A 22823-nucleotide genomic window follows, 5' to 3' on the forward strand; every position below is an offset into this window, starting at 1 on the left:
TCTCAGCCCATTCCTCCAACTGGTCCAAATCCCTCTGCAAGCTTTGAAAAACTTCCTCACTGTGCACTACACCTCCAATCTTTGTATCATCAGCAAATTTGCTGATCCAATTTACCACATTATCATCCAGATCATTGATATAGGTGACAAATAACAATGGACCCAACACTGATCCCTGTGGCACACCACTAGTCACAGGCCTCCACTCAGAGAGGCAATCCTCCACTACCACTCTCTGGCTTCTTCCATTGAGTCAATGTCTAATCCAATTTACTACCTCTCCATGTATACCTAGCGACTGAATCTTCCTAACTAACCTCCCATACGAGACCATGTCAAAGGCCTTATTGAAGTCCATGTATGCAACATCCACTGCCTTCCCTTCATCCACTTTCCTGGTAACTTCCTCGAAAAACTCTAATAGATTGGTTAAACATGACCTACCATGCATGAAGCCATGCTGACTTTTTCCTAATAAGTCCCTGTCTATCAAAATACTTGTAGATCCTATCTCTTAGTATTCCTTCCAATAATTTACCTACTACCGATGTCAAACTTACCAGCCTATAATTTCCCGGCTTACTTTTTGAGCCTTTTTTAAACAACGGAACTACATGAGCTATCCTCCAATCTTCCGGCACATTACCCGTGGATATTGACATTTTAAATATTTCTGCCAGGGCCTCTGCAATTTCAACACTAGATTCATTGCATTTGGCTAACCTTAACTTTCAGATCACATTTCAGGACTCAATCTTCTGGACTAATTGGGAGAATAATGCTATTTATGGAGCTAATAAATTTACAGGAGAGAATCTAATGACTTTAATCTCCAACCTTAAGTAAGTTCATGATATAAATGTCTATCATGAACAAGCACAGCCGACAGGTAGGATGTATAATAAATGAAAACTTTTTCAAAGCAAAACCAATGCTAATCCTCAAGTTGCTTTCCACAGATCATTTATAGTTTAGCAGTCATAGATTAGAAATCTTCTGACTTCTTTAAAATGTGTTTGCCTTGTAAAGCACAAATTATATCTCACATTCTGTATCTCTAAAGGTAAACTGGTCAAATCAGTAAATCCTTTAATTCTATAGTAATTTGATAGCTAACTGGTTATTATTGAAATACTGAATAAGCTGGTTAATCATCAGAATAAGGTAGTTTGCATTGCCCTGGTCCAGTCACTTTTATACAAAAAAATTCTGTAAATATCTATTCCTTTCCTTTCAAACACGACTTCAGACTAAATGTTAAACCTTTGGGCCACCTGAACATTTTTATTTAATACAAATACTTGCCATTTGAGGAGAAAATGATCTTGAATTCCTCCTGCTAATCTTCCAGTTGCAACTAATCTAGCGTGAAATGTGAAATCAAACTCGTAGGAAACAGGTGCTGAATTTGTAGCCACAATATGCTTGTTACTGGAGAATGTTAATCCATTATGTTATCTTCTAATTCAGCAGCCAACCTAATCTAACAATGGGGGTAATTACTGGCTGTTTAATGGCCAAGCATGAAGGCAATGCTGCTTGGAGTACAGGGGCAGTGTTTCCACCCTGAGAATTTTATTTCTTGAGAGAAATTAATATAAACCAGAAGTTCTGGTATATGTCTAGTCAAACCTCCACACCCTGACCTGCCACTATTCTGCTCTGTACTGGTGCTGAATTCGAGGCACTACTGCAGGCTTCCCCTCCCTTTCTACTGTCCCACTGAACTAACCAGCTCTTCGCTATGTTCCACTGCAGACAGAATTGGCAAAGTGATTGCGGAAATGCTGTGATGCCTTCCACTGGAATGTTTTCATGAGCACAGGTTCTTTGAATTCAGCTAGCTTGTAAAATAAATATCAACTATTGGCTATTCTTCCACATGAATAGAATATTTTTTTTGTTACAGCTGGTATATTCCATGAAGTGTCACATTATCCAAGTAGAGTTCTGCTCAGCTCTGGGTCTGAAGCCATCGTACTTTTACCTTGAAGTCTGCTGGCCACATCTATAGTAGTTGCTTTTGAGGAATAATTTTTCCACTGCATGGCAAACAAATGTTTAATTCCAATTGCTGACTAAAATCACTACTACGTCGTTTCCCAATTGACCTTTGTAAATATTGCAGGTAGAGATTGGTGTAATAGGATGCAAATATATGTGTCTGCCAGCTCCACAGATAGGCAATCACTCTCCAAAGTTTACCTGTGTATGTCCATTTGGGATGGCGTTGCAGAATGGACAGAACTGCACAACAGGTGTGAAACTAGTCTGGTCTTCTGCAACTGCCTGTGGAACCCCTCTTTCACTGCTCAATGGATCTAGAAACAAAACTGATTTTAAAAGGCATACTGTCCTCAAACACTCTTTGTGAATTCTGAAAAAGATGAAGTTACAGGTGTGATAAAGTGACTTTCAGACCTTTCATAAAGGCACTTCTAGTCCAAGACTTGTTAATTGTCAAATAACAAGTTAGTATCAGCTTCCTAAATGCTGTTAGTAACGGGGCTGGTGATAGAAAACTTGTCCACTTAAAGTGAATTTTTGAATGCGCGTCACTTTCAAAATTTGTGGCCCCACTTTGGTGAGATGGAAGCCATGGGAAGTTTTCCTCATGGCATTTCGAGTTATGCCAGTTGTGGTTGATAGCCCTAGGGGGAGCAGTCAGCCACTCCAAAGTAACAAGTCCTAAATTTGTGGACCTTCTGGAATCCTGGAACATGTATCTATGTTTGGGCTCTGTTTTGAGTTTGGAAGTGGAGCTGGAATTCCATTGTTGCACTGGGGAATCCATCTCTGGTAATACACCTGTAAGACCTGGCAATGGGATTGGAATGGATGTTCCCTTCATGGAATCATCAGGAAATATCAGCAATTAGTGTCCTTTTCTGCAGCAGCTATCTTCAGTTTTTAGATGGTCATGGTTTGGTACAAGATGAAAATATTACCCCTAGCTTTGCTTCCTGTTGAGGCCCTTGAAATGGATCTCAGCAGTGATGTATGTCTGAGGTCACTAGACAGATAGAACATAGAAACATAGAAAACCTACAGCAGATTACAGGCGCTTCGACTCACAATGTTGTGCCGACCATTTAATCTACTCTAGAAGTTGCCTGGAATTTCCCTACCACATAGCCCTCTATTTTTCTAAGCTCCATGTGCCTATCTAAGAGTCTCTTAAAATATCCTATTGTATCCGCCTCTACCACCTTCACTGGTGTGCATTCCATGTACCCACCACTCTGTCTGAAAAACTTACCTCTGACATCCCCCTTGTACCTACTTCCAAGCAGCTTAAAACTATGCCCCCGTGTTAGCCATTTCAGCCCTGGGAAAAGGCCTCTGGCTATCCACACGATCAAAGCCTCTCATTTTATACATCTCTATCAGTTCACCTCTCATCTTCTGTCGCTCCAAGGAGAAAAGGCCAGGTTCACTCAGTCTATTCTCATAATGCATGCTCTCCAATCCGGGCAATATCCTAATAAATCTCCTCTGCACTCTCCCTATAGCTAATGATGTGACCAGAACTGAACACAAAACTCCAAGTGGGGTCTGACCAAGGTCTTGTATCGCTGTAATATCACCTTACGGCTCTTGAACACAATCCTACAGTTGATGAAGGCCAGCACACCATACACCTTCTGAACAATACTGTCAACCTGCTTAACAACAGTCACAAAGCCTTCCAGGATATGTCTTGGTGGGCTGATAGGTCTTTTGTTTTACCCAAATGAGAGCTGCTGGTGGAATGAATCAGACTTGTTCACCACCATGAAGGCAGGAGAACCAATGTTCATAACCTGAGCAAGTTAACTTATCCATATTCAATGTAAGTCATTCGATTTTGTCTAATTTTTACTTGGTGTGAATTGAACCAGTGTGACCAATTGTTTATTTCACAAATACAATAAAGTAGTTTCAAAAGGAGATATTGAATTTTAACAAGTAGCATTAGCTCAATTTTTATGGACCAATTTAATCTGCCAGATTGAAGTTAGTCAGATCATTGGTCTAATCACCACATGATCCGCTTGGCCACTTGGTATTGCTGTTATTGAAGCATGTTTAATGGTTAAGTATTGCAACATTATATCCATCCTATTTAGCTATGTTGATGGCCATCATCTTGTGCTAAGTTATATTATGCATAAAGTAATCGTTTCGGTGATAGGAAAGAGAAACTGGAAAGGATTCTGTTTCATTTACTGGAAGTTTCATTATGAATTTAAGGATTTGGATTAAATCTGGTGATCTGGTCTTGCCTGAAACACTATTAGATTCTCCTTGGTCTGGTACTTACAAATCTCTTGCTGAACAAACTGCTTGAGAAATTGAAAACTATAAAGTTGAATCTAATTTACAATTTTTCCTTTAAGCCTTAGATTATTAATTATTGCTACAACTAGTGGAATAAACCATTGGGATGGGGAAGGGTGTGGTTAACTAGGTTGAAGATGCACAAATGTAGGTTAACCAATAGTTACTTGGATCTAAGCACTTGAATTAAGCATATTCACATTAAGATTTTGCTTCTAGTTCTGCTGGATAATGTTTAATCTGCTTGCATTTATCTTAGCCAAAGCTAGTTGTGGCTCAACTGAATTTAAGTGTGAAGTTGGGCAATGTATACCAAGTAGGTGGCAGTGTGATGGTACAAATGATTGTCGTGATGGATCTGATGAAAGTTATGATGTTTGTTGTATTTTATTTTGTATGGATTCTGCATTGTTTTAAAAGTCTTTCTGAATATAGTTACAAACAAATTTATTTTAATTAAGTGTTGACCAGATGACTTTTAAAAGTTTGAGATCTGTCAAAAAAAAAAGAACTTGTGATGGTTCCCTTTGACATTTTCCTCTACTGTCTGTATATCTGACAATTATCATTACCTGTTTGCTTATTTTTAAACTGACCTAAATGAAGAATCTAATTTGGGAAGCTTGGTTTTGTGTACTAGAATAGCTTGGTGCATTTTCCATTATGCTATTTGGTCATTTCATCTTCTATAGCTTCAAATTCTGACTACTCAATATTGTGTTAAAACATGGAATGTTTACTCATATTTTATGATGTTTTGCAGATTAGAATCATACAGTTGATTTAATTACAGGAATGGTTATTCTTAGGATTCTGGGCTCCTGGATTTTGGTTGTGATTTATTCAGGAGTCTCTTGTGTAAAATAAACACAATATTTGTCAAAAAAGTATCATTGGTACAATGAGCTTTAACTAAATTTTTCAAAAATACTTTAACTGAAATCTGGTTTCTTATTTCAGACCTGAGAAATTGCCCCACTAATGAAATTAAATGTGGCTTTGATTTCCTTCAATGTATTCCGGTTTCCTGGAAATGCAATGGTGTAGAAGACTGTGATGATGGCAGTGATGAAGAAAGCTGTGGTAGGTTGATAATGGAAATTCTGAGTGCAGATCCCTTCACTTGGTCCACTCCCTATTATCGTCAGTTTGTTCTTTTGAAAATGCAGGTTGTACAATTGAAAATAGATGCAATATAATGTTTTTCTGTAGCATAATTCAATTGCAAGTGCTCACGTTTTCACATGGTGCCATTTGAAATTAAACAGTTAAATTAACATTCCAGAGCTTTTTGAGAATAAATAGAAAATGGTCTATTTTAGCTTTAAATATATTCTGAAGCTGTGGGAATTTCCGGCAATTTTTGACATTTATTACCCACCTTTAAATTGACAAGTCTTAGTGGTTTGCTGGAGTTCTTAATGTCTGTATGAGAACAGTCTGGAAACTGGATGAGTAAATTGTCAGGGAATTTTGAGACTTTTTTAAAGGTTCACTTAAAATTAGGGTGTGGGACAGGGTTGATGGAGGCAGTGGGAAGAAAGAAGCACCCTTGCTGGGTTGCATAACTTCCTTCTCTAACTTTGTTTTGCTAAACTTTAAATGTATTTGGACAATTGGTGCTAAGGAGCAAAGTTCAGTATTTGTAAGCTAAGATGTTTCAAAGGTTTCAGAGGTACATTTAATGTCAGAGAAATGTATACAATTTAAACCCTGAAATGCTTTTTCTTTGCAACAATCCACAAAAAAACAGAGGAGTGCCCCTGAAGAATGAATGACAGTTAAATGTTAGAACCCCAAAGTCCCCCCCCCACCCCCAGTTCCCCTCCCTCCCGTACGTAAGGGCAGCAAGCAGTGATCCCTTCTTCCCCCACAAGCAAAAAAAGCATCAGTCACTCAAGCATTCAGCAAAAGCAACAGCAAAAACACAGACTTGCAGTACTCCAAAGACAGCTTGTTCACCCGGTATTTGACATACCACAGGCTCTCTCCCTCTCTCTCACTAATAAGGGAGAAAGAGGTCTCTGTTTCACAGCGAGAGGGGAGACATAACAAGCAACTCACTGGTTTATGATGCTAAAAGCCCATTGCGTCGTTTTTTCCAAGCTCTGTGCCCAAAGATCTCGGCTCTCCGGGCACACAGCCGACTCCCACATCATCCGACTCCCATGACATGCTGATCTCCTGCCAGGACAGCCACCCTCAATTGCCCCTGTCTCCAAAGCCACGAAATCTTGGATCTCCGAAGGAGAGCGAAGCTCTTGGGTTGCACCCTTGGCCTGCTGAATAATGGCCGGTCGTAAAACCCAGAGGGCAGGTCCCATTCCTGTAAAGAACCGTAGTCGGCATGCAGGTCCAGGTCAGGGTCTTCAAAAGAACCCTGAAAGGGGAAAACAGAGATATTAAAGATAGAAGGAGAGCTGTTTTTGAAGATGCAAGCAAAGAAGTCGCTGTTAGGTGCCATTGATTCTCCTAAGCCCCTCTTGTTCTGCAGTAATTGACCAGATCAGACCAACACCTGCAAATTAGTTCAGGTTGCTTTCCCCATTGCCAGCCCTGGTAAATATATCAAATTGGAGACATCTTCTGTATAGCACAGGTCAAGAATTCTGACACTGGGTGTGATAGACGGTAAAGTTGTCCTGAAATTTTTTTGCTGTCTACCAGCAGATTCCATGTAATGTGGTGATAGATTTGATACTGGTGTAATGTACCTTGTTAAACTTCAATTAAATGTACCACTAATCTGTTGCCTAACGTGAGTTGACTAACATCCCTCTGAAGGTCGGATTGCAGAAGTGGCAAATTTTTTGACAGCACGTGCTCAAACTTGTGATAATGTTCTTTAAAAATTCTCTGGTAATTTTGAGCAGATTATGATTGATTAACGAATTGATAACAATGATTACAGACCTTTTTAAAAGAAAAGGAATGTGTATTGTTCATTGTTTTACAATTTGTAAGTAAACAGTTGGCCCTCCTTATCCCCGAGGGATTGGTTCCGGGACCCCTTGCGGATACCAAAATTCGCAGATGCTCAAGTCCCTTATTCAACCTGTCTCAATGCGGTGGATCTTCGAACCCAGTGGAACCCCAGACCTTATTTAACCTGTCTCAGTGCAGTGGACATTAAGACCTGGCAATAGAGATCTGAATCCACAGTGTTTCAGTTCGCGAAAATAATCACGGACACGATTGAAAATAAAGTGGAAATAATAAAGCGATCAGAAAGAGGTGAAACGCCATCGGTCAGTGGAAAAGCGTTAGGCTACGTCAGTCAATGATCAGAACAATTTTAAAGGATAAAGTGAGAAAGGCTCTGCCCCGATGAAAGCTACAATTATTACTAAATAACGCAGTGGTTTAATTATTGGGTATTGGGGTTTTGGGTTTTTGATCCTCTACGTCAACATGGCATGGTGGAGAGCACGCTTGGGGACAATCTGTCCCGAGTCCCAAGAATTTCCGTTCCCAAACCCACTGCTGAAGTATACGTTCTTAAGTGTTTTATATGCATAGAAAGGTAAAATATATACTATATACAAAGGCAAACATTTGACTAACTGACGCTAAATAATACCAGATGTACATGTTCCGATTTACACAGTAGGAGAACTTACGATTTTTTTCAATCCCAATCCACGATAACCCACGTACATCCTCCCGTATACTTTAAATCATCTCTAGATTAATTATAATACCTAATACAATGTAAATGCTATGTAAAATGTTTGTTATACTGCATTGTTTAGGGAATAATGACAAGAATAAAAAGTCTGTACATGCTCGAACAACAAGTGCTGGAAGAACATGTCCGGGTTTTCGTGATTCGCGGTTGATTGAATTTGCGCATGCGGAATTCATGGATAAGGAGTGCCGACTGTAATTTGAAGTAGCAAGTGAAGAAGTGATATTGTTACAGGACAGAAACATAAGAACATTTAAAAAGAACAAACCCCATCAGAAAACGAGTCAGAATTTGAATTAACGAGTGAAAGACCACCATTTTTCCAATGTTCTTTGCCATTTGAAAACAACAGGGCTCGTCGAGAGTGAGTTTTACTTGAGCCAATAAAAAGAAGTGAGCTGTAAGCAGAGTGGCCATTGTGTGAGTGGGCCAGTGTTAAGAGTGGGAGGCTTTGGTGATAACAAGCGGAGACTAAGGGTGCTGAGTCACTTGTCATTTTCTTTGATTGTGGAACTTGCGTTTGAGAAGTTGGAGCGAAAGGTATAACAAGCTTGGTGAGAAGCTGAGTAGGTGAATTAAGTGAGTGTGAAATTAAAGGTTTCAGAAAAGGCATGGGTAAGAGCAGGTAAGCTTTCTTCCTTGTCCATGAGGCTCTAGTTCTTAATTCAGTGGAGGTAGGGTGGTGGAGTATTCCTCCTGTAAGATGTGGGATTTCAGGTTACCGAACAGTCTCCCTAGTGACTACGTCTGTGGGAAGTGCACATGACTCCGGCTCCTCACTGACCTGGTCGGGGAGCTGGAACTGGATGTACTCACGACCAACCGGGAGGCTGAAAGCCTCTTAGATGCAACTTGTCACCCAGAGTGCCGGCTTCAAATAGTAGAAGAGTGACCATCAAGAGAAGTAAGGGGAATAAACAGTTAGTGTGGGATTTCCCTGTGGCCATTCCTCTTAGCAACAAGCATACCCCTTTGGATACTGCTAACGGGGGGTAATAACCTAACAGGGCACAGCAGCAGCAGCAGCCAGTGGCACTGTAGCCTGATTGAAGGCTCAGCAGGAAAGGGTAAAGTCAAGCAGAGTGATAATGATAGGAAACTCAATAGTCGAGGGAAATGGTCAGGAGATACCATGGCCACACCAGAGAGGCCAGGCTAGTGTGTTGTCTCCCAGGTGCTAGGGTGCAGGATGTCTTTGAGTGGCTGCAGAATATTCTGAAGGGAGAGGACGAGCAGCCAGTGGTGATGTTACGGATTGTCACCAAAGGGGAAGAGGTCCTGTGCATTGAGGATAAAGATTTAGGAAAGAAGCTGAAGAGCAGGACCTCAAAGTTAGTCACCTCTGGATCATTCCTGGTTCCCATGTACTAGACTGGGCAGGAATAAGATGATAGTACAGATGATGAGTGGCTAAGGAACTGTTGCAGGGGGCAGAGTTTCAGGTTCTTGGATCATTGGAACCTCTTCCGGGGGAGAGGTGACTTGTACAAGAGGGATGAGTTGCACCTGAACTGGAGGGGAACAAATACCCTGCCTGGGAGCTTTGCTGGTACTACCTGGGAAGGTTTCAACTAGCATAGCAGGAGGATGGGAACCAGCCCACCAGGTCAAAGTGGAAGGATGGAAAGGAAGAGAAATGTCAGGGCCAGTAAAAGCAGGCAGGACCAAAGTAATGGATATGATAGGATAGATGGTTTGAAGCGTGTGTATTTTAATTCCAGGAGTGCTAGAGAGAACGGTGATAAACTTAGAGCATGGATCAGTACATGGGTCTATGATGTTATGACCATTGTAGAGAATTGATTGAGAGATGGACAGGAATGGATGCTTAGTGTTGGGCTGCTGTTCATTGACTACAGCTTAGCGTTCAACACAATCATACTCTCAGTTCTAGTCAGGAAACTCCAAAACCCAGTCTTCTGTACCTCCCTCTGCAACTGGATCCTTGACTTCTGCACTGGGAGACCACAGTCTGTGTGGATCAAAAGTAATGTTCCCTTACTCACTGACAGTCAACACTGTCGTACCTCAAGGATGTATGCTTAGCCCACTGTTCTACTCTCTCTCTACACCCTGGCTTCTGTGGTTAGGCATAGTTCAAAAGCCATCTATAAATTTGCCGATGACACAGCTATTGTTGGCATAATTTCAGATGGTGACGATGAGGCATACAGGAGTGAGATAGATCAGCTGGTTGAGTGGTGTTGCAGCATAAGTCAGTAGACAAGGGAATTGATAGTAGACTTCAGCAAGGGAAAAGGAAGGGAGCACACAACAGTCCTCATCGAGGGGTCAGAAGTGGAAGGGTGAACAGTTTCAAGTTCCTTGCTGTCAACATCTCTGGGGATGTATCCTGGGCCCAACATATTGATGCAATTACAAAGAAGGTACAACAGTAGCTATATTTCATTAGGAGTTTGAGAAGAATTGGTATATCATCTAAGGCACTCACAAATTCCTATAGATATACAGTGGAGAGTATTCTAACTGGTTGCATCACTGTCTGGTATGGAGGGGCCACTGCACAGGATCAGAAAAAGCTGCAGAAAGTTGTAAGCTCAGCCAGCTCCATCGTGGGCTCCAGCCTCCCCGGCATCCAGGACACCTTCAAAAGGTGATGCCTCAGAAACGTGGCATCTCATCATTAAGGAGCCCTGTCACCTAAGACATGCCTTCATATGGCTACTATCAAGGAGGTACAGAAGCCTGAGGACACACACTCAACATTTCAGGGACAGCTTCTTCCCCACCACCATCAGATTTCTAAATGGACAATGAACATATGAACAATATCTCAGTATTTTTCCTCCTTTTGCACTATTTATTCAATTTATTTTATATCTACTTATTGTCATTTATAGTCATTATGCATTGCAATGTACTGTTGCCGCACAACAACAAATTTCACGATATATGCCGGTGTTATTAAACAACGTTCTGAGTTGCACTAATCAGGAACGATATCACAGCTGCACATAAAGAGAACATAATTTAGGGCTTGTCCACTTGAGCCTATATGGGTAGAACTCAAAAGTAGGAAGGATCTAATCATTCTGATGTGATTGCACTACAGCCCCTCCCCCAATAACTAATAAACAGTTATGTAGACAGATTAAGGAACTTTATAAAAACAATAGACTTGTTGTCATGGGGGACTTCAATGTCCCTAATATAAATTGGGGCCTTCTGACTGAAAGAGGTTTCGAATGGGTCAGGTTTTTTAGGGGTATCCAGGAGGGTTTCTTAATTCAGTATGTAGATAGTCCCACAAGAGGAGGGGCTGTAGTGGACCTGGTGTGAGGTAATGAGCCTGGCCAGCCTGTCAGTGGGTGAGCAGTTAGGGGACAGTGACCACAACTCCTCAAGTTTTAGGATTCCTAAAGATAAGTATGGACCTTGCAGGAAATTATTAAATTGGAGCAGGGACGAGGGACTAATTACAAGATCATGAGGCAGGAACTAGCGAGAGTTAACTGGGAATAGCTGTTTTTGGACAAGTCCACATCCAACACACGGAGGGTGTTTATGGACCGCTGCATAAAATACAAGACAGATATCTTCCAGTCAGAAGGAAGGACAAGAATGGCAAGGTCAGAGAATGTTGGATGTTGAGAGAGGTGATGAATTTAGCCGAGAAGAAAAAGGAAAAGTATGTAAAATTTAAACTAGAATCAAACAGAGCCCTGTTTTATATCAACAAAAAAAGCCAGAAAATAATTCAAGAAGGGAAATGGGAAAGCTCGGAGGGGTCATGAAAATTATTTGGCAAGTAGGTCTAAAGCATTTGAAAGATAACTGAAGAGGATAACAAAGAAGAGGATAGGACTACTCAAGGATAAAAGGGTGTACATTTGCTTGAATGCAGAGCATGTGGAGGAGGTCCCTAATGAGTATTTTACATCAATATTTACCAAGGAGAAGGAAATGAAGGATAGGGAGATCAGTGCCAAGTGTATTAATATGCTTGGGCATTTCAAAGTAAAGGAGGGGGTATTGTTGGGTTTTTAAGGAGCATTAAGGTGGCTAAATCCCTCGGGCCTGATTGGATATACCCCCATTATTGACAGTGGCAAGAGAAGAGATTGCTGGAGCCTTGATCATTTTCTTGTGTCTTTTCTGGCCACAGGCAAGGTCCAAGAAGACTAGAATGTGGCTAATGTTATTCCTATGTTCTGTCTATAGGGAAACTATAGACTGGTGAGTCTCACATCAGTGGTAGAGAAGTTACTGGAGAGAATTACTAGGGACAGGAATTATTTGCATTTGGAGAACCATGGCCTAACTAGGAAAAGCCAGCATGGCATTTTGTGGGGCAAGTAGTGTCTTACCAGCTTGATTGAGCTTTTTGACGAGGGTGATGGATGGTAGAGCTGCGGATGTTATTTTTGGCATTTGACAAGATCCCTCATAGGAGGCTTATCCAGAAAATTAAGATACCTGGAGTCTATGGTGACTTGGCCATTTGAATTCAGAACCGGTTTGCACATAGAAGATAGCAGGTAATTGTCAAAGGGACTTATTCTAGCTGGAGGTCTGTGATTACTGGTGCTCTGCAGGGATCTGTACTGGGACTCTGCTGTTGTGATGTAGATATATTGACCTGGATAAAAATGTAGATGACTGGGTTAGTAAGTCTGCACGTGATACAAAGATTGGTGGTGGAATGGCTACTATAGGAGACTGGCAATGAAGAGAATGGGATATAGATCAGTTGCAGCTGTGGGCAGAAAGATGGCAGATGACGTTTAACTCAGACAAATTTGACTTTATTAGGTGAAATGTGAAGAGATAGTCACTGTTAAGGGCAAGACTCTTAACGATTTTGAAGAACAGAGGGATCTTGGAGCCCAAGTTTATAGCTCCCTAAAGGCAACTACATGGGATGCTAAGGTAGATAAGAAGGCAAATGGAATGCTTGCCTTTATAAGTCGAGACATTGAATTCAAAACTCAGGAAGTTATGTGGCAACTTAAAACTTTAGTTGGGCTGCTTTGGGAGAATTGCATACAGTTCTGGTTGCCCCATTGTAGGAAGGATGTCGAGGGTGCCAAAGAGGCTTACCAGAATCCTGCTTAGAGTAGGAAGAATGACAAGAGGTTAGACAAACTTGTGTTGTTTTCTCTGGAACAGAGGAGGCTGGGGGGGAGATCTGATAGAGATTTATAAGGTCATAAGAAGCATAGATAGAGTAGACAGACAGTATTTTTTTCCCAGGGTTGAAATGCCTAATCCCAGAAGGCATGCTTTTAAGGTGAGATGGGGTAATTTCAAAGGAGGTTTGAGGGGCAAGTTTTTACAGAAAGGTAAAAACTTTTGCCTGGATTGTGCTGTCTGTGGTGGTGGTAGAGGCAGATATATTAGAGACTTTCAAGAGATATTTTTCAGATAGGTACATGAATGTGAGGATTATGGAAGGATATGGACATTGTGTAGGCAGAGAGGTTAGTTAGGTTAAATCCACATAATTACTAATTTAATTGAAACAGCACAACGTTGTGGGCCACAGGACCTTTTCCTGTGCTGTATCTTTCTGTTTTATAACAGAGATAGATTGAAATAATTGAAGCATTTTAGAAAACCTGTTCAAAAGTTATTAATCTTTTAATAAAGCAACTGAAATGTAACATTTCTAAATAATATTGTTATTGCAACTATTTATATTCCCAATACTGATGTGTACACCAGGCCTGAGAGGATTTCAAAACGTATCATCCAACATACATTTTCTCACAGCCATCTAGCTGGCGCCAATTTGACGTCAGACATTACCTGTGAAAACATCTCACAGCTCTCAGGTTGTTTAAATAAATCATTTCCTGCTTCATTTGGCAGTAAAGATAATCATAATATATCTGTTACGTCTTTCCTGAAAGATTTCTAGTTAGCAAATCTCACTGCTTATTTGTGGGTTCACAGCTGCTGATTGCTCATTATCGTGTTGTTGAGCAATTAGCTCCATCATCAGTTTGGCCATTTTATAACTTTGTACATTTCATTTAGTAATTAGAAGCACTTGTTAGAAGTCGAAGGAATTTCAATCAATATCTGAATCTGCATTTCATAAGAATGCTGTGAAGTGGACTTTTTACACCAGCTCCTTGCATGCTGTAACACGTTGGGAATAATGACACTGCCTTTGACTACTAATATACCGAGAGTGGAGTTGTCTGTCTGCTTAGTTTAGGAAAACGAGGAAAACTCTTGAGTGAGGACAGAGTAGTATCTTTTATTATGAGTGGGGTTTATAAAGAATCAAGGGGCAGCACTGCATGATGACTGCATGCCATCTTGGGCACACGTGCCATAGGTTTGCGATCACTGCCTTTATACCTTTAAAATCTAATTAACAATGTTCTTTCCTTTGAGTTAGCAGAGCATAAATTTGATTCTTAGTAGAAGGAGAGGCTCGTTCTACCTCTAACTTTGGAATGTTGATCTCCCTGGGTTGCAAAAATGAGAAAACAATCATAAGTATTTGGCAAAATGTGTCAGCTTACCCTGTGGTCTGGAATAGGGGCCTAGTAATGTTTTTTTTTTAAAAGGAAAGCTGTTGTGACTGGGGTTAGAATGGAATTGTTGATGCCTCTGTCTCCCAAGCTGTAGATATTCATTCTTTGAGTTGAGATCTTGCCAACAAAGCAGCTTGGAGATGAAGTAGTATGTAAATGGAGGAATGGGCTTGGCTAGAATTGTGAAGTATATTTCTAGTCTGCAGTCTTCAAGTGTGACTTCAACCTCTTTTTCCAGATGAAATTAATTGCAGTCCATCAGAGTTCACTTGTGCTAATCACAGATGCATTTCCAAGGAATTTGCATGTAATGGTGAAGATGTCTGTGGTGACAGAAGTGATGAAGAAGGCTGCTCTCCACCAGTCTGTGGCCCACATGAGTTCTGGTGCCTTAATTCTTCAGCGTGTATATCCCTGAATTGGGTATGTGACCACAGTGTTGATTGTATTGACCAATCTGATGAATCTCCAGCTACCTGTGGTCACACAGAGACTTTGTGTAAGTATTCGATGCTTGCATCAGATTGCTACAGGGACTTTAAAAGTCTGAAGATTACTTGAGGTTGTTCTACATGTTGTTTCTGAAGCTCTTGGAATAAGCTTAAAATTGAGTGAAAACCCAGGGGAATATTGGAAAATGTTCTCTCCTTCACATGTAAACAAAATGTATTTCAGTTGATTTGATCCTGTGGATGAACCATTCCCAAACGGCTAACATGCCATAATCAGTACTTTACCCAACAGCTAAATTTCACCTTTTTCCTTCCCTCCAACTGAATAGTTCTGTTAGAGTACCTATGTGGATGAAGCAGCTTTAATCCAGCTCTGGCTTGGTTTTCTGCAAAACAAAGTCTTACTAGGTTTGAGTCCCACATGAAATGAACAGGGTAGCATCAAATCAGTTTTGAGGGAAAGTGCTTGCACTTAACCACCTTCAGTTGATACTAAATTCTTAGCCACAAGGATATCAATAGACAAAATGTTAAATTCTATTAAATGATGGTCTTTAGTGTTAATGGCTATCAATGATTTTGCAGTTTGATCTTCTTTTCAATTTTAGGAATAGTTAACTTAAAATAAAATCTGAGTATGGCATAGTTGGGTAATGTGTAAGTTGAACTTGAGCACATCTTTGAAAACTTTGGGAAATTCCTTGCAAGTATTTTGTGGATCAAATTTCTAAATGTGCATAGCAGTTAAACAGTAGTTCTGACTTTGCTGTGTGAGAATCAATTGGAATAATGCTACTTGTACAGATACAATATTTTTGCATCCAAATTTCATCCATTCTTGCAATTCTGGATTGGGAGTAATCCTAAATGGAGTTCCCACTTTTTATTTCCTCCAGATGTGAATGAGTGCTTGTCAAACAATGGAGATTGTTTGCACATCTGTCAGGACCTTGTCTTTGGCTATGAATGTGATTGCCCTTTTGGTTTTGAATTGATTGGTAAGATGTGTTAAGGTAAATTAGACTGTTTTGTTTATGAGTAGACCGTCATATATAAGGGAAGATAATTAAGATAAAGTAATTTATTTTTAGATATCGATGAATGCAAGTATCCTGAAACTTGCAGTCAACTTTGTATTAACTGGGATGGAAGCTACAAGTGTGAATGTTATGAAGGATATTATATGGATCCAGCTAATTTGGTTTGCAAGTCAATAGGTAAGTTTACTTTTTAAATGGTATAGCTGGATATAGATGTTTTGACTGACCTCTGCCATAGATGATTGATTACAGATTATCAGGCAACATAATTAGATTCATGAAGCTGTTCATTCTGAAGGCATGGTAAAAATTGTCATATGTCTCCAGTCCAGGTTTTGTCATGAGTATTGTTTGTCCCATTAATCAGGCATCACCATTCCATTTGTGCCTGAGTCATGTTGAAATGCTTTCCAGGAACACAATGTTGATTAATATCTGACATAAACAAAGGATTCTGCATGTGCTGTAATTCCAAGGAGGGAGGGGGAAAAGGGAATGCTGGAGGAACTCAGCAGGTCAGGCTGTCAACATTTCAGGCTGAGACCCATCATTGGGGCTGGAGGGGAAGGGACAGAAGCCAGGATAAGCTATGGGGAGAGGAAGGAGTACGAGTTGTCAGGTGATAGGTGAAGCTAGGTGGGTAGGGAAGGGGGAGATGAAGTGAGAAGCTGGGAAGTGAAAGAAAAGGTAAAGGTCTGAAAAAGAGGACTGATAGGAGAGTAAAGTTGACCTTGGGAGAAAGGGAAAGAGGAGGGACACCAGAGGGAGGTGGTTGGCAGGTGAGGAGAAGGGAAGGGCTAAGAGGGGAGCCAGAATGGGAAATGGAACAGAGAGAAGGGGGAGAAGACAAAATTACCTGAAGTTAGAGAACTCAATGTTTATGCCATCAGGTTGGAACTTCCCCAGGTGGAATATGACGTTTTGTTCCTCAAATGCGGTGGTGGCCTCATTCCAGCCATAGAGGAGGCCATGGACTGACATGCTGGAAGAAGAATGGGAAGTAGAATTAAAATGTGTGGCTACTGGGAAACCCTGGATATTGTAGCAGAAGGAGCAGATGTTAGCAAGCAAACTTGCTTTGCAAATACATGCTTTCGAGTTTCCAATAGAATGCTCTGCATAATGTAGCACTTCAGTCTGGGACTTCAAATTCTCCCTTGCTAGCTGCCGCACTGTCTGCTTTCAAAGGGAGCATGGCTGCTGGTCTGTCAGGATGCTTTGTAATGAAAGCAATTTTCTAGTTTAGAGAGAACAGATGTTTTCTAGAAACAAAAGTGGGAACATGTAACTTTGCACCAACTCTTCCTATTCATGAACTTTCTATTTATGGCTGAACTGTAGCCTAACAGGTTGTAAGATTGGGTGTTGTGTAATAAACCAAGTTTTATTAGGGGGCTTAACGTAATAGAAGCTGCGATCATAATATGATTGAATTCATACTGCAATTTGAGAGGGAGAAACATAACTCACATGTATCTATATCGCAATGGAATAAAGGGAATTACAGAGGCATAGAGAAGAGCTTTCCCAGGAGGATACTGGCAGAGATGATGGAGGATCAGAGATGGCTGAAGTTTCTGGGAATAGTTCACAAGGTGTAGGATTGATTTGTCCCACAGAGGAAGAAGTTCTCAAATGGCAGGGGCAGGCGACCGTAGCTAACAAAGGAGGTTAAGGACTGTATAAAAGCCAAGAAAAGGGCATATAAAGTAGCAAAAGTGAGAGGAAAGTTGGATGATTGGGAAACTTTTAAAATCCAACAAAAGGCAACTTAAAAAAGCTATAAGAAGGGAAAAGATGAAATATGAGGGCAGACTATCCAATAATGTAAAGCAGGATACCAGAAGTTTTTTTTTCAGTTATATAAAGAGGAAAAGGGAGGTGAGAGTTGATATTGGACCACTGGAAAATGATGGTGGTGAGGTAAAATGGGGAACAAAGAAATGGCAGATGAACTTAATGGGTACCTTGCATCTGCTTTTACTGTGGAAGACACTAGCAGTGTGCCAGAGGTCCGTGAGTGTCAGGGAGCAGGAGGGAGTGCCATTGCTATTACAAAGAAAAAGTGTTATGCAAACTGATAGGTCTTAAGGTGGATAAGTCACCTGGGCCAGATGGACTACATCCCAGAGTCCTAAAAGGAAGAGATAATGATTGCACTGGTCACGATCTTCCAAGAATCACTTGATCCTGATGTGGCCCTGGAGGACTGGAAGACTGCAAATGTCACTCCACTCTTTAAGAAGGAAGGAAGGAAGGAAATTATGGGTCAGTTAGCCTAACCTCAGAGGTTGGGAAAGTGTTGGAGTCTATAATTAAGGATGAGGTTTTGAGGTACCTGGAGATTAATGATAAAATAAGACGAAGTCAGCATGGTTTCTGTAAAGGGAAATCTTGCTTGACAAATCTGTTAGAGTTCTTTGAGGAAGAATCAAGCAGGGTGGACAAAGGAGAGGTAGTGGATGTTATTTTCTTGGATTTTCAGAAGTGTTTGATAAGGTTTGATGAGGCTGCTGAACAAAATAAGATCCTATGGCATTACAGGAAAGATGCTGGCATGGATAGCAGAATGGCTGACAGGCAGGAGGCAGTGAATGGGAATAAAAGGGGCCTTTTCTCTTTGGCTGCCGATGATTAGTGGTGTTCCTCAGAGGTCAGTATTGGGACCACAGCTTTTCACATTGTTTGCCAATGATTTAGAAAATGGAATTAATGATTTTGTGGCAAAGTTTGTAGATGATACGAAGATAGGTGGAGTGGTAGATAGTGCTGAGGAAGCAATGTGATTGCAGCAGGACTTAGACAAGTTAGAAGAATGGGCAAAAAGTGGCAGATGGAATACAATGTTGGGAAATGTATGATAATGAATTTTGCTAAAGATAGATAGATAGATAGATACTTTATTCATCCCCAAGGGGAAATTCAACACTTTTCCAGTGTCCCATACACTTATTGTAGCAAAACTAATTACGTACGGTATTTAACTCAGTATAAATATGATATGCATATAAAATCACCCTCCCAAAAAGCAATAATAAATAGCTTTTAAAAAGTTCTTAAATAGTTTACTAAAGTGCATTGAGTGGTAACTTAAGCTCAGTCCTAACCCCGGCACTTAACATGTCTTGCCCCTGGTGGTTGAATTGTAGAGCCGAATGGCGTTGGGGAGTAATGATCTCTTCATCCTGTCTGAGGAGCATTGCATTGACAGCAACCTGCCGCTGAAGCTGCTTCTCTGTCTCTGAACATCTTCAGCATCTCACTACAAACGTTGAATGATGCCAGCCTTCTGAGGAAGTACAGTCGACTCTGTGCTTTCCTGCACAGGGCATCTGTGTTGGCAGTCCAGTCTAGCTTCTCGTCTAACTGCACTCCCAGATACTTGTAGGTCTTAACTTGCTCCACACATTCTCCATTAATGATCACTGGCTCCGTATGATACCTAGGTCTCCTAAAGTCCACCACCATCTCCTTGGTCTTGGTGATATTGAGACGCAGGTAGTTTGAGTAATGTGAACTATTATCTAAATGGGGAGAAGGTTCAAATATCAGAGGTGCAGAGGGACGAGTTCTCGTGCAAGAATCCCAGAAAGTTAATTTACAGGTTGAGTCTGTGATAAAGAAGGCAAATGCAATGTTAGCATTTATTTCAAGGGGAATAGAATATAAAAGCAAGGAGATAATGCTGAATCTTTACAAGACATCAGTCAGGCCACACTTGGAGTGTTGTCAATAGTTTTGGGTCCCATATCTCAGAAAGGATGTGTTATCATTGGAGAGAGTCCAGAGGAGGTTCACAAGGATGATTCCAGGAATGGAGGGGTTAATGTATGAGGAGCATTTGGCAGCTTTGGGCCTGTACTCACTGGAATTTAGAAGATGCAGGGGGAACCTACCGAATGTTGAAAGGACTAGATAGGGTGGATGTGTAGAGGATGTTCCCTATGGTGGGGGTATCCAGAACTCGACGGCACCTCCTCAAAATAAAGGGTTGCCCCTCAAGATCAGAGGTAAGGAGGAATATTTTTAGCCAGAGAGTAGTAAGACAATGGAATGCTCTGCTACAGACTACGGTGGAAGCCAAGTTCGTGTGTATATTTAAGGTGGAAGTTGACTGCTTCCTGATGGGTCAAGGCATCAAAGGATATGGTGAGAAGGCAGGTGTATGGGGTTAAGTGGGATCCAGGATCAGCCATGATGGAATGGAGGAAAAGACTCAATGGGCTGAATGGCCTAATTCTGCTCTTGTGTCCAAAGAAAACCTGTGCTAATTTTCCTCTGACCCTTTCCTTCTGTTAATTTCCAAGAAGAAATCCGTTGGGTGGGGGGGGAGGGGTGAATAAAGGCCTGCAAATGTCAGTGGAGTTTTCATTGGCCTCTGTTTGCTAAAGCTGTACAAATTCATCTTGATATAAGAAATGCACTTAAGTTTGATTCCATTTCAAAAATTTGCTCCAGTTATGTACTGCACACTAGACCTGCATAACAATGTAATAATGAAAGGAAACTGTCTTTGCAGCTTGATGACTGTTTGCAATTTCTTCTAAATCTTACAGGAAAGGAGTCTTTCTTGATCTTCACGAATCACCATGATATCAGGAGGCTTGGGCTCCATCACCAGGAGCACACCCACTTAACTCTGCAGCCAGGAAATGCGATCGCAGTGGATGCCGATGTTGCAGAGCAGAGAATCTTCTGGGTTGACGTGGCACAGCAAACTATTCTTGGGTAACTATTTTGCATTGATTTCAAATAATTTTGCTTAAATGTTTGCATGTTTGTTAACTGCAGGAAGCTTTAACCTCCCAAAATCTGCAGTAAGTAGGTTTTAAATAAAACCTTGCTTTAAATTGTTTAAATTTAATTATTTTTTCTTTTAAATTTAAATTGTTTACATTGTTAAATTTACTTATTTCCTGCCTGTTATGATGCCTTTCAATATGGGATGTATTAATCTTTCTACCTGGTTACAAGACAATCCTTAATAAAAATATCGCTAGATGTAACTGAGTGAGAAGCTAATCATCAATTCAGTCTAATGTCTGAGAATGAAAGTAGATTGAAATGCACACAGTAAACTCCCACCTTCTAGTTTACCAATTGACTCAAAGAGTTTCTTGGCTACTGGTTTTGCCAACTTTGTGAATGGTTGGGATATTAATTTAGTCCATAAATCAATTTGCTTTGGTTTAAAGATGGGTTCAAATTCCATTTCCTGATATGAACTACTAAAATCTTTAATATTAAGATAACATTATCTTAGTGATATGATGTTAGATGAGGCCCCATTTTATTATTTCAATGGATTGTCAATGTGATTTAATAGCTACAGTAAGCATTCATTTTTCAACTAGAGCTACTCAAATCTAGCTTCTCATTTGTTTGTAGTTGTACAAAATCATTCAAAGTAATGGGGTGTATACACAAAATTAATGAGACTACAATCTGCATTTTTTGTGCAGTGTGTCCTTGGATGAATGGGAACATGCAACTTTCATTTCCCGAATTAAGGTTTCCAGATCCCCTGGAGGAATTGCAGTGGATTGGATCTACAAGCATATCTATTAGACTGATTGAGTTGACAAGTCGATATCTGTGGCTACATTTGATGGAAGCAAACAGAAAGTTCTTTTTGACACAGATTTGAAGGAGCCAGCTTCTATAGCAGTTGATCCACTAACTGGGTATGAAATATTTTAATGCAACTGTACAAGGGAATGGAAGGATTTTAAAATTAATGTAGAAACATGGCATAGCAGGCTTGTAGGACTGTGCTTTTCTATTATAGTTTAGCCTATGGCACCTCAGTATTTCCAGTCTACTATAAACTTGGATTGGAACTTTTCCTGTAGTTTGACATGTTCATGTCTGAATATTCAAATTGCTTTAGCTATGCTATAGAATTTAATCATTCTGAGCAAATGAGATTATCTCTAGCTGTAGATTTCCTTCTGACAGATTTTAAAGGAAGTATTATTAACATTTGAAGGGAGAAAGAAAACTTTGAGAGAATTTGAATATGGCGTATTTCTCGGGCTCCACACACAAAATGCTGGTGGAACACAGCAGGCCAGGCAGCATCTATAGGAAGAAGCACTGTTGACAATATTTCTTGGGCTGTTGAGTTACTGTTTACGTTTTTTTTTACCAATTGTAGATTTGCTGTATTGAGAAGAAAATGTTTGCATGATCAGAATTCCCAGTACCTTGTGCAAAACTGAAGTTAGTGTTAATATTCACATTTGCCATTCAAAGTTCAAGCTTGGTTTTGGTCCTTTACGATTTGTTTACTGGTCAGACTGTGGTGAACCAGCAATGATTGAAAAAGCAAGAATGAATGGTGCTGACCACCAGCAACTTGTCACCGCAGAGATTCAGTGGCCATCTGGCATTACACTTGGTAAGAATGACTTTCAGGAAACGCATGCCCTGTGCTGGAATAGTATAGTCATTCAAATTTTGTCCACAGATCTTGTGAAAAGCCGTTTGTATTGGGTTGATCCAAAGATGCACATGTTATCAAGTGTAGACCTAAATGGTCAGGATAGAAGAACAGTGCTCCAGTCACTAGAGTTCCTCGTTCATCCTACTGCTGTTGCGGCATTTGAGGTAAAACGTTCTAATTCTTTGAATAATTAATATTCACAAGGCTCCAGTTTAGACTGACTTCACTCGTAGTACAATAATTTAACTTAAGATTTCCACTGGTTCAGTATATTAAATGATGTAATTTCAATATTTAAATAGACCAATGACAATTATTTGATAAACCAGAGAAAGATAATATTTAAATTGCACATTATAATTTGCTTCT

At 40.4% G+C, this 22823-nt stretch overlaps 1 pseudogene; it reads left to right on the forward strand.

The window, feature by feature from the left end:
* LOC132394757 (very low-density lipoprotein receptor-like) overlaps positions 1–22823 on the forward strand; it is a 53804-nt pseudogene that overhangs the window by 27289 nt on the left and 3692 nt on the right.

This window comes from Hypanus sabinus, chromosome 5, assembly GCF_030144855.1.
Source record: "Hypanus sabinus isolate sHypSab1 chromosome 5, sHypSab1.hap1, whole genome shotgun sequence".
NCBI classification, from domain to species: domain Eukaryota; kingdom Metazoa; phylum Chordata; class Chondrichthyes; order Myliobatiformes; family Dasyatidae; genus Hypanus; species Hypanus sabinus.